The sequence below is a fragment of the Protopterus annectens genome, chromosome 6.part0 (assembly GCF_019279795.1).
Source record: "Protopterus annectens isolate FY-2018-M chromosome 6.part0, PAN1.0, whole genome shotgun sequence".
NCBI lineage: Eukaryota > Metazoa > Chordata > Ceratodontiformes > Protopteridae > Protopterus > Protopterus annectens.
The window spans coordinates 326,641,189-326,653,605 of record NC_056737.1 but is presented as its reverse complement, the minus strand read 5'-3'; the positions used below and the strand labels follow the sequence as shown (position 1 = coordinate 326,653,605).

The 12,417-nt window shown below is 40.3% G+C and overlaps 1 protein-coding gene across 1 annotated transcript in view; it reads right to left on the bottom strand.

The window, feature by feature from the left end:
* DNAL1 (dynein axonemal light chain 1) overlaps positions 1–12,417 on the bottom strand; it is a 926,266-nt gene that overhangs the window by 757,926 nt on the left and 155,923 nt on the right. The gene's annotated exons all lie outside the window — the stretch shown is intronic.

Below are 12,417 nucleotides of genomic sequence, written 5' to 3'. Positions count from 1 at the left end.
CTATCTTCCTCAACAGTCTCAATCTCATCTTTACACTTGCTTGCTCCCTCTTGTAAATGCCTGAATCATTTTTACCCACTTTAGTGGAAAACCATTCCACCTCATAGTCTCAAATAAACAACTCCATTTCACCCTGTCAAATGTTTTTTCTACATTTAAAGAAATTAATGCCAACTCCCTTTCCTGCTCCTATGCACATGTCATAAACAGTAAAGATTTAATCAAATTATCCATTTTTCTTCAACCTTCTGCAAAGCTTGTCAGGTCCCCATGAATTTATCTAGACAACATTCTTCCCAACATTTCTGGTTGGACTAACATAAAGCATTTATAATAAAGTACTGCTACAGACTAATACGACCAACACCCTTCCCTCTTTTGGTATTACAGAAATTATTTGTCCCCTTTCCATAATATCATTAAACAGTTCCAGCTATATTGTAACAATCTGCTCCTTTTGTAACTCCTAGAGATCAATTGGTATGCCATCTCTACCTGGTGATTTCCATTTTTCCATTTCTCACCATGCATTACAAATTTCCTCTCATTTAATTTTCTCTCCCAACTTTTGCTCCTCCCAGTCCTCCATTTTCTTCATCATCGGCCATTCCCACTGACCATCCCCATCATCTCCTCCTATCTGTATAGTTACACATAGTACCTCCTAAACCTCTCCAAAATATCTTCCAGTCTAGCTTCACTTCTTGAACTCCAGCTCTAAGCTCAAATACTCCCACTTTCAACCTCAGTATTTGCCTAACCCCCTTAAGATAGATGTGTTCCACAGTGATCCACTTATATAGGTTTTTCACAGCAATCCACTTATTCCCAATCCTTTTATCCTCCACCCTTCATAACTTCCTCTTTATCTTTCTCTCTTTTCTTTATTATGGTCTCCTATCATTCACTCCCTCTGTATTTCCTGCAATTCCTTCTTCATCTCCACTTTACTCTTTGATCTTCTTTCCCCTTCTGCCTGCAGCTGTCTCTCTCACCTCTCCTCCTATCACCCCTTTAACCTTCTCCCATCACTATCCAACATTCCCTCTCTGATTCTTCAAAGCCTGCTCTATAATCAGCACTATCTTCTTCTTCACTTGATCATATTCTAAGAGACAGGTCAAACATCTCCAATGCTTCATCAACCCTAGTGTTTACCCTCCCTCCATTTTCAATCCAATCATTGCACGGTCTGTTAACACAACTGGGTCAGTCCTAATTTCCTTAACCCAATCCACATGCTCCATGGAAATATTCCCTGTATCTGTTTGCAACCATATTTATGCCTCGCTGAACAGAAAGTGAAGTTCTCCCCTCTGTGGTCTCTTTTTTTATCTCGGTCATATCCACCTACTCAGTAGACTTAAAACTATACCTCATAAACCTTCCTTCCATAGTCAGCCTCTTTGCTCTAGGACTACCATAGACCTGTCTTCTTGCAACTACTGTATTCCAATCACATACGAACCACCATCCCTTCTTGCAACTTCGCTAATTCAGAAAAATACTAAGCATCTCTTTTATTGATGACTTATGGGGCATATATACAATCATTATCGTTATCCTAGTACCTTCTATTGTTCTGTTAATTCCTGCAAATCTAACTTTCTTATCCACTAATTTACTCTCTAGCCTTATTGGACATAACTTATTTACCAATACTGCTACTGCCTTTATCTCTTCCTACCCCAAGAGGAATTAGTCTCTAACTTATATCCCCCCATTCTAAGCTGCTGGTGCTCACTTTGTTCCAAGTTTGTTGCCTGAAAAAGAAGTACCTGTGTCCCATGCTTCTCTAATGTGCCAAAATCCTCTCTGTCCTTGTCTTTAACCCCAACCCACTAACATTCTAGGCCTCTATTTCCAGTACCATATTTTGCTCTGCTTGTATTATTTTCAGCCCTTTCTCTCTCCACACTAAGGCTGCTTCTGAGCTCCATGATATCCTGTTGACTTTGTCTGCCTTTCCACCTACTTGTTCCTTCTATCACTTTTCTTCAATAACTCTATCACTCCCCATAATCTCCCTCCATCTTTACTTTGGCCTTCCACATACTTTCGAGGAACGTTTCCTAAATCCATCTTCCCTCAGCACTATGTACATGTTTAGGATTTGTAACTTCCCATTTTGGCATTTGTACGTCTCTGCTGAGCATGTCAAACTCTAGCTCCCAATACCCTGCCATAACTATGGCAGTGCTCTTTTGTCCATTGGGAGCCTTCCCCCTCCACGTACACCTTTCCTTATAATGCATTCCCTTTTTATTTATACATCTCCATCAGCTACACTACTTCAGTTCCCCTAGCCCCTAACCCTTTCTGGTCTTACACCATTCATTCATTCTCTAACCCTTCACCTCCTGACAGTCTTATCTACTGGCATCCTTTTCTCTCAAATTAACTCTTACATTCCCCCAAGACCTTTTCCTTTTTTCTAAACTCCTAGTAGCCACCTTAGATCTCTGCCAGAACTACATACGCATATGTCTGCTTCTCCCTACCTTCTCCAACACACTGTACATACAAAATTTACTTCTACCAGTCCTAAATCTGTTCACTATCTTGCTGCCTTACTTTCCTAAATATTCCGTTATTTTGGGTCTAATTCTTCCTGAACCCTGCCATCCTAGCCAATCACAGAGCTTCTCTTTTAACCCATCCCTCTTTTATTGTATTGAAAAAGTCAAAGTACAGATCAATCAAAAGTTAATATTCCCTATGATGATCATCTCAAGACAATCCAATTTTTTTAATTTTCAAACAAAATGACAATGATATTAGTGTTATATCAATATTTTTCCTATCCAAAGACTTTGCATACAATTCAAAACCTTTCCCAGCCAATCATAAATCTTCTCTTTTAACAACCCCCTCATCTGTTGTACTGAAGAAATCAAAATACAGATGCACCGAACAACATTATTACCCCCCCCCCCAAAGACTGCCCCATGGCAGTCTCATTTCTTTAGTTGACCAAGATAATACAGACTCATTTTAGTTTTTTTTTTAATCTGGGGTCTTGACTTACAATTCAAAATCTTTATCTTCCAACTTTTAACTTCCTGGTGGTAGGAGTCCATTTATCACACATCCCATCAATGACATCTAATCTAATTGCAGATTGAAAATAAACTCAAGTCCAAGCATCATATGCTGCTTCTGTTGCCCACAAAATCATGTCACAAGCATGAAATTGTAGCCTTAAATAGCAGCAAGCCAAGAAACAAGAAAAGGCAAAAAAGACATGTCCACATGTGACAGCTGCTCATCACTGTCCACATATCCATGAGTCTCAAGCAATAACTCCACCAACACACAGTCCATCTCTAATGCTCAAGTTCATGCTGCTGGTTCTTCCTCCATCTTTTTTTTATGATCTTACTCTTTCCCTCAATATTTGGATACTTCCTGTTATTCTGGTATCAACAATCTCCAAAAAGTTCTCTCCCATAGCTGCTTTACTTCTGTCACCATGCATCTCACCTAGTCCCCTGCTCCTTCTCTCTGGATACCCATTCTAAGATTTGTTGTACTTTTCAAATACTCCATTGCTTCATTGGGTTGCAAAAAACACTTAGCTCCTCCATTCACCCTTAGGACAGCAGGTTACAAGAGGCACAACCAGTCTCTCCCTGCATATTCTAATAGCAGGCAGGAAGGCTTTCCTTCTTTCATAAGTATCAAATAAATAGTCCTGTTCTACAAAGACCAACTCCTTCCACCTTAATCTATTTGTCAGGCATCTATACCTATTTTAAAATTCTTTTCTTCATCTCAAATGTGTGGAACCAAATGATAATAAGTTACGCCTTCCTGGAACTCATGCTGTCCAATGTGCCGTCTCTAACTCAATCTACTCTGGTAGTCCACTGGGTAATCCACTCTAAGTGCCTCTTTACAGATTTGCTTCTCCACCTTCTGCGGTATGCCCACAATCTTGATATTCTTCTGTTGAGGTCCACCTTCCATATCCACTAACTTCGCTTCTGTACAGTTAGCCCTAGTCTCCATTGCTTCTAGACTACCTTATATTTCTTCATTCTGCTCTATAACAGTCTGTAATATGTCTAAATGTTCATTTAGCCCTCTCTGCAGTTCTCCCAGTCTTCTGTCATACAATTGCATATTTTCCACTATAACTTCTGTCAGCTTTTTAATTTCATGCAATATGTCCATCAACGTTACAGGACCCTCCCTGTTCTTGTTCCATTTCTTGCAGCTGACTGCCCACTTCTTTTACTGAGAAAATTGGCTGCTGCTTTTTTTTTGTTTTGACCAACATACACCCCAAATCATTTTCATTCCTACATTGGTTACCTTTACTTAAATTGTGCCTTCTAATGTAAACTGAACTGCATAAACCACTACCTGACACAGAGCATGAGAGAGAGAGGGTGCATTTATTACAGTTTCTTTGTTTTTGGCATTTAAAAAAGGGATTATTAAGTGGGTGGTCACCGAGTGGTTCATTACTAGCAATACTACCTCTGCATATGTCTGCCCCTCCCTACCTACAAATGAATGGCTTAGTTGCCAAAAACAGGTTACTAACCGAAATGTTGAATTCATGGTAGTGATCTTAGGATTAGATTAGTTGAGAATAAATGTCCTCATTGTAAGGAAACAGCAAGTGCAAGGAAAAACTTTATTAAGAAGCACAAGCTTTTCAGAACACCTTGTAAAAGCACTATTTTTAACTGTAAGAAGCAACCAGTTCCATTACAGTACAGCCTTCTGCCTTGGTTTAGATTATATCACCAGTCCGGTGTTTGGCTCCTATAATTCTATATATTTTTGATTAAATACTGACCTCTAACTCCACTTCTGCCCTTCAATCCCTTCCTCAAATGATCCTCACAGAGATAGGAAAGGTTATGTCATTACTACAACCAGAGAAGGGATTTTCTTTAATTTAATGCAAGAGAAATCATAGCTTGCATAGGAGAAGATCCATTCTTAACTTTGGACACAGTGTGAAGCAGTGCCGCATGTATGCCACATGCATATGACAACAAGGCATCTGCTCTAGTTCACCTGTTGCATCCTAAGCAGCTTGTGCATACTAGTAGCACCCCCTCTGTAGTTTCCACTTGAAGATGCCTGGATATGCGCCCCCACCCCGCCGAAGGAAAGTGAACTGATGTTGGCTGTTCAACCCCGCCTTCCACTGACCTGCCTTCCAACTCCCAAACTAGAAGCCATTTAAGACTGCTGGTAGCACAGTCAGGTTCACGCAGGATGGTGATTATTTTAGTTATACTGAGAACATACTGCTCCTGAAGTCCATGCATTCCTGGGGTTCATTCAGCCCTGAATCAAATCTTTAAAGGGTGTTTCTCATTTTTCATTAAGAATATGCTCTAATAAAGTGTACCAATGTCTGAGTTGCACTCTAACCCTATCACTAGTGAATGTGGAGCAAGTAGTTGTTACAGAGGCACGCGCTTGTTAAGTGCAGAATGTGCATCAATATAGTACATTAGAGAACAGCTTGATAGGGGGACAATAGCTGATCTTTAAGAGCTGTCCAGAAGCTGCTATTAGCACACAGTGAACAGCTGTAGAGCTGTGCTTTTTGTTTCCCTATCCACAGACTGGGAACTGATACTATGCATTGGACAGCAGTTCAATAGGAGGGCTGCTGGTCTAAGTCTTGCCTTGAGAATGCCAATGATCAGTGCAGGGTGAGAAATACGCAGAGGGAAAGGTCACTTCTTTTTTGTGAGTACCTGGATGAATCTGATCTTTGAAGGGTGCCAATTTGCACATGTTCCTTAGGACTTGGGTCAACCCGTTAATTGTGTGAAAAAGTGTAGCAAGTCTTCTCCACATGTAACAAAATGAACCTTCTATGCTGAGAAATGATGGCATAGTGGATAGCATTGCTGCCTCAAAGTTCTTGGCCCTCCAGTTTAGTTATAATTTAGGGTGCCTTCTGTAAGGAATCTATCATCCTCCCTGAGTCTGCAAAAAACTTTTCATTGCAGTGTTCTGTTTTCTCCCACATCACAAAAACTCCAAATTATCTGTGGGTGTGTGCTGTGTGAGAGCAAGTATATGCATGTATATTGTGATAGGCTGGCGCCTCATTCAGGATTAGTTTCTTTGCCTTGTGCCCAGTGAGTGCTATGACAAGTTATAGCTCCCCCAATCCCACAAAATGGATTAAAGGTGGAAATGGAGAACGAATGAAGATGTAACTGGAGAATGAATGTGCTGATACATCTGGATTTGTTACCAGATCAACATGTGCTGTTTTTTTACTGCTTATATTTTAATAAGGGATTAAAGTAAGCGTTTTCATGCATTTACTCCTATTTATTCTAAACCCTGTTTCACCATTACTATGGCTGATGATCTATCTAGTCTCCTTCCCCCATTTCCCCTTCTTTATCCATATTCCCATGTCTCTCTCCAACTTTCACTTGGAATTTCATTTTCTATCTGCTTTTAGCCTAGCACCTTCCCAAATAGCAGTCCCAGTGACGTCTTAAATTGTCACCTTTTATAAATTTAGAATTTTTGCAGGTATCTATCCTGTATCACTTAATTGTTTTTTTTCTCTCTGGCCTCAATCCTTCATTGGAACAGGTATTTTTAATATTTTAAAGCTGTTTGCCTATCAGCTATTGCAGGGGTGTCCAATAGGTGACACTAGGGCCATAATCTGGCTCACCAAAGCATTTTATATGGCCCTCGGTATGTCCTGCAACAAAATGTTTTGAATGGACAGATACATGCTGTGTATGGTAATGTGCTGCCCTCCCCAACCTTGCCAAGTATGTTAAGTCACCTTTGAACTGCACAGCATGTGACCCTTTAGCCAAAAAGGTTGGACAACCCTATGCTATTGTTGTCCCTTTATCCCTTACATGCACTTGATTGAGTTACTGCTCTGTTTAATGTTAAGACTACACACATTCAATTAAAATAGACTTAGCAGCATTCAGCAGTTTTGCAGTATTTGGTTACACTTCCATGACTGCAAGCATGCAGTTAAACTGAAGACTGAATAGCATTCAGTTGTAATACATGATTGCACTTGTGCACTCCTATATTACATTACAGAGCAGCTTATCAGAAGAGCTGTTAACTGTTGATCTTTGAGTCTTACCTTGAAGGTACCAATCTAGTCTGGCTGTTACTTTTCTTGAGAGACTCAAGTAATCTGGAGATGATTTTCAGTTCACCTTCCACCCCTACTGACACTTAATTAAACTGGTGTGGTATAATGTGAGCTTCTGACCTTAGACCATATCAGCAAATCAGATGGCTTCTTATTGAGCTCAGATTTGAGATATTCCCCGTCAGGCACCTCTCAATTGCTATTTCATCTCTCTGACTTACAATATAAACAAACTTATAAATATGTTCATTGCAGTGTCTACACCTTATATTTTACAATCTGAATACAATTGTATTAGTTGTTGACTGTTCAGATCATTAGCATTCACCACCAGATTATGTGACAGTATTCTAACCCTTCATTCATTAATGCTGAGCATCCAGCTGATATATTGCTCTTCATACAATACAACGTCAAGACAGTACTGTAGTTGCTTGTGGATATCCAAGGTATGACATATCCTTTCACCTTCATGTTTAGGTTCAGGACAGAAAATGGATAGATGCATAGATTGGCTTAAAGTAAACTCAGATACCCCTTTAGGCATAAAAAAAGGATTAGTTCTCAAAGAAATCCCATCTCTTTGGAAAATGACTTAAGGTTGACTTCAGTTTGCAACTCAGATACTCTTCTTGCAGAGGTCATAACAATCAGTAAAACAAACAGTTTTCCATGTTAAGAACCTCAAGTTAGCCAGATTTGCTAGTTCAAATGGAGCAAGTGCTAGCTTTTCTAACAAAAAATTAAGATTCCAAGGAATGGCCACCAATGTTCTTGGAGGCATCTTACGCAAAACCCCTTTCAAAAATATTTTAACATGAGAATGCATCAAAACAGGAGGATCCATGGGCAGCCATGCTAAAATGATCAATTAATGAACCATGATGGAGGAGTAAGAAAGGCCATAAGCAACTCACACAAATATTGTAAAACCAGAGAAACACTAGTTCTGAATGGTTAGGTTGCTCACACCAACTAGAAAACCTTTTCCATTTGCTAATATAAGATTTTCTAGTATTAGACTTACTTGCCTCCATTAGTACCTACTGCATGTCTTAAGTAAACAGGTGTCTAAAGGGAATTAAGAACCTATCATCCAGGGAGACTGTTGAAATTGATTGGGATCGGGGGTGTATGTAACACCCTAAATCTTGTGTGTTTAGATCCAGTCCATGAGGAAGCTTGCGTTAATTGGCTCTGGCCATTTCCAAAAGAAGGGAGAACTACTGTTGCCTGGGCCAGAATGAAGTATCCACAATGATCTTGAGGGATTCCTTCTGAATCTTCAGAAGTACCCTGGATGTCAGTGGAGAGGGTAGAAAGGAATATAGGAACATTCCTGTCTAAGGAAAGGAAAAGGCATCTGTCTTCCAGGCCTTCTTGTAAGGAGTCCTGGAGCAGAATCTTGCCAGCTAGTTGTTCAGACAGCAGGCAAATAGGTGTACCTGAGGAATCCCCCACAGATGGATGAAATCTTGTAAGAGACCCAATCTAGTTTCCATTCACGAGGGTCTGCCTTTGTTCTGTATGGCTTGTCTGCCACCAAATTGTGCTCTGATGGTAAGTAAGTTGCCTGTAGAGTGGCAGTGTGCAGTGAAGCTATATCCAAAGTTAACATGGCTAGTCTGCAAAGGGGGTAGGACTTTGTTACCCCATGTCTGTTGATGTACCACATGCTTGTGGTATTGTCTATAACAACCTGAAGAGGTCTAGGGGATCAAAGATGATTCAGAGAGTTGAGTACATTGATCAAGGCAAAAATGTCTTATATTGATATGCTTGTGTCTGTCCTTACCTTGCACTTTTATCCCTCCTGAAACTGCTACCAAAGCAAAGTCTGAGGTATCTGTGGTGATGGACTGCTTTGGAGCAGGGATGGGGAAGAGGAGACCTTGATTCAGGGAAACTTGCTATCTCCACCAAATGATTTCTCTTCTGACAACCCCCAGTACAAGAATTCGAAAAGAAAAAAAATGGGAGGCTGGCATAATGGTTAACTTGTTTACCTTACAAACACAAGGTGCAGGATTTGATTCTCTCAAGGGGTAACTGGCTAGGATTAAAATTACCTGTAAAGCACAGTTATCCTAGCACTAATCTAGGAATCTGTGTTGATGCTGGGACCAAACAGATTCCAAATACCATTGTATCTTTCTCATGTAGAGTCTTGCTAGGGGTATCATGAGAAACAGATGCCATGAGACCCAAAATCCAGAAGTATTCCCTCACAATGACTGAAGTCTGAGTGGAAAACATTAAAAATAGATCTAGATGTAGATCTATTTTTTATGTGGAAGAAAAGCTCTTTGAACTGAGGTGTCTAGCTGACACCCCGGGAACACATTGCTGTGTGAAGGAGTCAAAAAAGACTTTTGAATGTCCTCTTGGAATCTCAGCTACTGTAAGAGATCTCTCACCCAAGTGATAGATTACGGACATGTAAAAGACTGGAAAGACAAGCAAGTCATCTAAATATGGAAAAATGTGAATACCCTGTAATCTGCAATGAGCTATAACTGGAACTAGATAATTTATGAATACTGCTGGTGCAGCGAAGAGTCCAAAAGGTGAGGCAGAGAACTGATAATGTGATCCAGACACACAAAACCTTTATAAATACCTGAAGTCTGGACAAACAAGGATACGATGATAAGCATGTTTTAAATCAAGTGTTACCAGGAAACTTAAATGAGGAAGAAGAGGTAACAGGTTGTGAAGGGACATCATTTTGAACATGGGCAATGTAACAAGCAGGTTTAGGAAAAAAAGATCTAGAACTGGCATTTTCTTTCTTTGGCACTAAAACACATATGAATACAAACCTTTCCCAACCAATGGAGGAGGAACTGGTTCTATCCGTCTCTGGGACAGCAAGTATGAAGTTACGGGGGAATAAAGGAATCTGGTCTGGTGGATGAGGAATTATACCCTGAAAAGGAGGGATGTCCTCCCACTGCCATCTGTAACCTTGATGAATGATCTCAAGAACTCATTTGTCTGAAACTATCTACTGCCATTTCTTCTTAAACATTTGTTTACCGGCACTTTGGTGAGACTGATTATTTTGTTTTTGCCAAAAATGGACGAGGGGAGGGGAGTAAAGATTCCATTAGAAAATGTGGAAAAGGAGGGCTAAAAAAATCTTAGAGATTCCTAATATCAGCTTACCCCTTTCATCACACTTGCAGGAGATTAACCAAAACTTAATCTCTATACAAAGCAGAATTTAACATCTTATTTTTATATCATCTGGGAGGGGCGGCCATGGTGGTGCAGTGGTTAGCATTGCCAACTTACAGCAAGAGGTTCTACGGTTCGATCCTCGGCTGGGGTGCCTTCTGTGTGGAGTCTGCATGTCCTCCCTGTGGTCGCATGGGTTTTCTCCAGGTGCTCTGGTTTCCTCCCACATCCCAAAGACATGCTGCAGGTGGACTGGACACTCTAAACTGGCCCTTGGTGTGAGTGTGTGCATGTGTGTGCCTTGTGTGGAAGGTTGGGCACCGGGCTGGCAACTCGACACCGTAAAACTTCATTGCCAATCATGAGTGGACAAGGTGATCTGCTGTGGCGACCCCTAACCGGGAAAAAGCCGAAAGAAGAAGAAGATTTTTCATATCATCTGGGAGGTTCTGAGAATGCAGCCAAGCAAACCTTCTTAAAACAGTACCAGTGGCCATAGCCCTGGAACAACTATCAGTTTAGTCATACACACACACACACACACACACACACACACACACACACACACACACACACACACACACACACTGTAAACAATGACTGGTGATTTGAAAAATGAAGAAACTAAATTATTTAAAGCAGATGTTTCAACACAAGAAGAAACTACAGACACAACCCTCTTAGCTTCAGAACTAGTTAGAATAAACATTAACATAGGAGTCTGACAATTCAAAATTCAGAAAATCGTAGTTGCAGAAGTGTACACTATTTTCCCATACTTATCAGAAATCTTCCTATCCTTTGCAGAAAGACTAGGATTGTCAATAACCAAATGAATGACAACAGTAGAATTAACTAAAGCTATGGCTGCTGGGACGGTTTCGGAAGAGTGTATAAAAACTTAGGACAGAGGAGCTTTATACATTCTATCTGGCTTTTTAGAGGTAGTAGGAAAACTGATGGCAGTGACACACATTCTCCAGAGCTGACAGAACTGGAGGAATGGGTGGAGGTTATAGAAATTCCTTCTGCAACAACTCATAGTATTTGCTGAAGGACTGAGAAACCACAGTGTTCTCGCAATGGAAGAACTGGCAGAATCTGGAAATACTGTCAGAGAAAAGAGAAACCCCCACAGAGAGAATCAGAAACAAAGTTCTCCTCAGAGTCTGAATAAGAAAAATGAGGAGAAAATCCTGTATCTGTCTCTTCATCTTCGTATCTAGACTCAGAATCTTGAATCACTTAGTGAAACAAGGGATCCCTCTTTCTTTTACCACAGACTACCTTATAAGAAGGATCAATAGCCTGAGTTAAACCCTTAGTTGGATCCAGTAAACTACTCATGTCTAAGACAATTTGAGGAGGAGTAGATACATATTTAGTTTTCTGTTTCTTTTTCACAGGAAAAATGAGGCCAACAGTGTTATTAAAGGCAGCAGCAGCTTCTCCAAGGATGAGCCCAACATTTTGACTAAGCAGGGAAGTCTTCCCTGTTCCTGTTCCCTCTCCCAAAACCAGCAAGAGTGGCAACAGACACAAAGGATGTGTCAAACCTCCGGTCCATAGTATTAGAAGGTGCTACACCAGAGTGATCTATGGTAAAAGATGAGTGGCCTGAGGAACAAGCTATGGCCACAGCAGAATCACCCACCTGTGGCTGAGGCAAACTGCTAGCCTGCTATGGTGGTAAAATCTGTTTGCTTAAATTTTTCTTTCTGTGGCTGGAAAAATGACTGGCGATGGGGCCCGTAGTTTGTTCCATGGTCAAGTCAAAATTGGTGCCCCTTTCCCATGGAAAACAAACAGAAAAAAAACAGTAAAAATTTATAAAAAAGTTACCCTTTCACACAAAGACACAAGCACTATAAAGCACTTTGCCAGCCCCCAAAAGTAAAATAAACAATTTCGCTACAGAAAGGGATACTTTTCCATTATTTTTAAACAAAAGTGCACCTTTCTCCTGTCAGTTTAAAAGCTGTTTAAAGTACAGGTCAATCTTGTAAAAAACAAACATCTAGCTTAAAAATAACTTTCCTAAACAGGAAAGTTCAATAAAAATAACATTTTTTTTAAGTGGAAGGTTTTCCCCCAAAGAGAACTTATCTGCC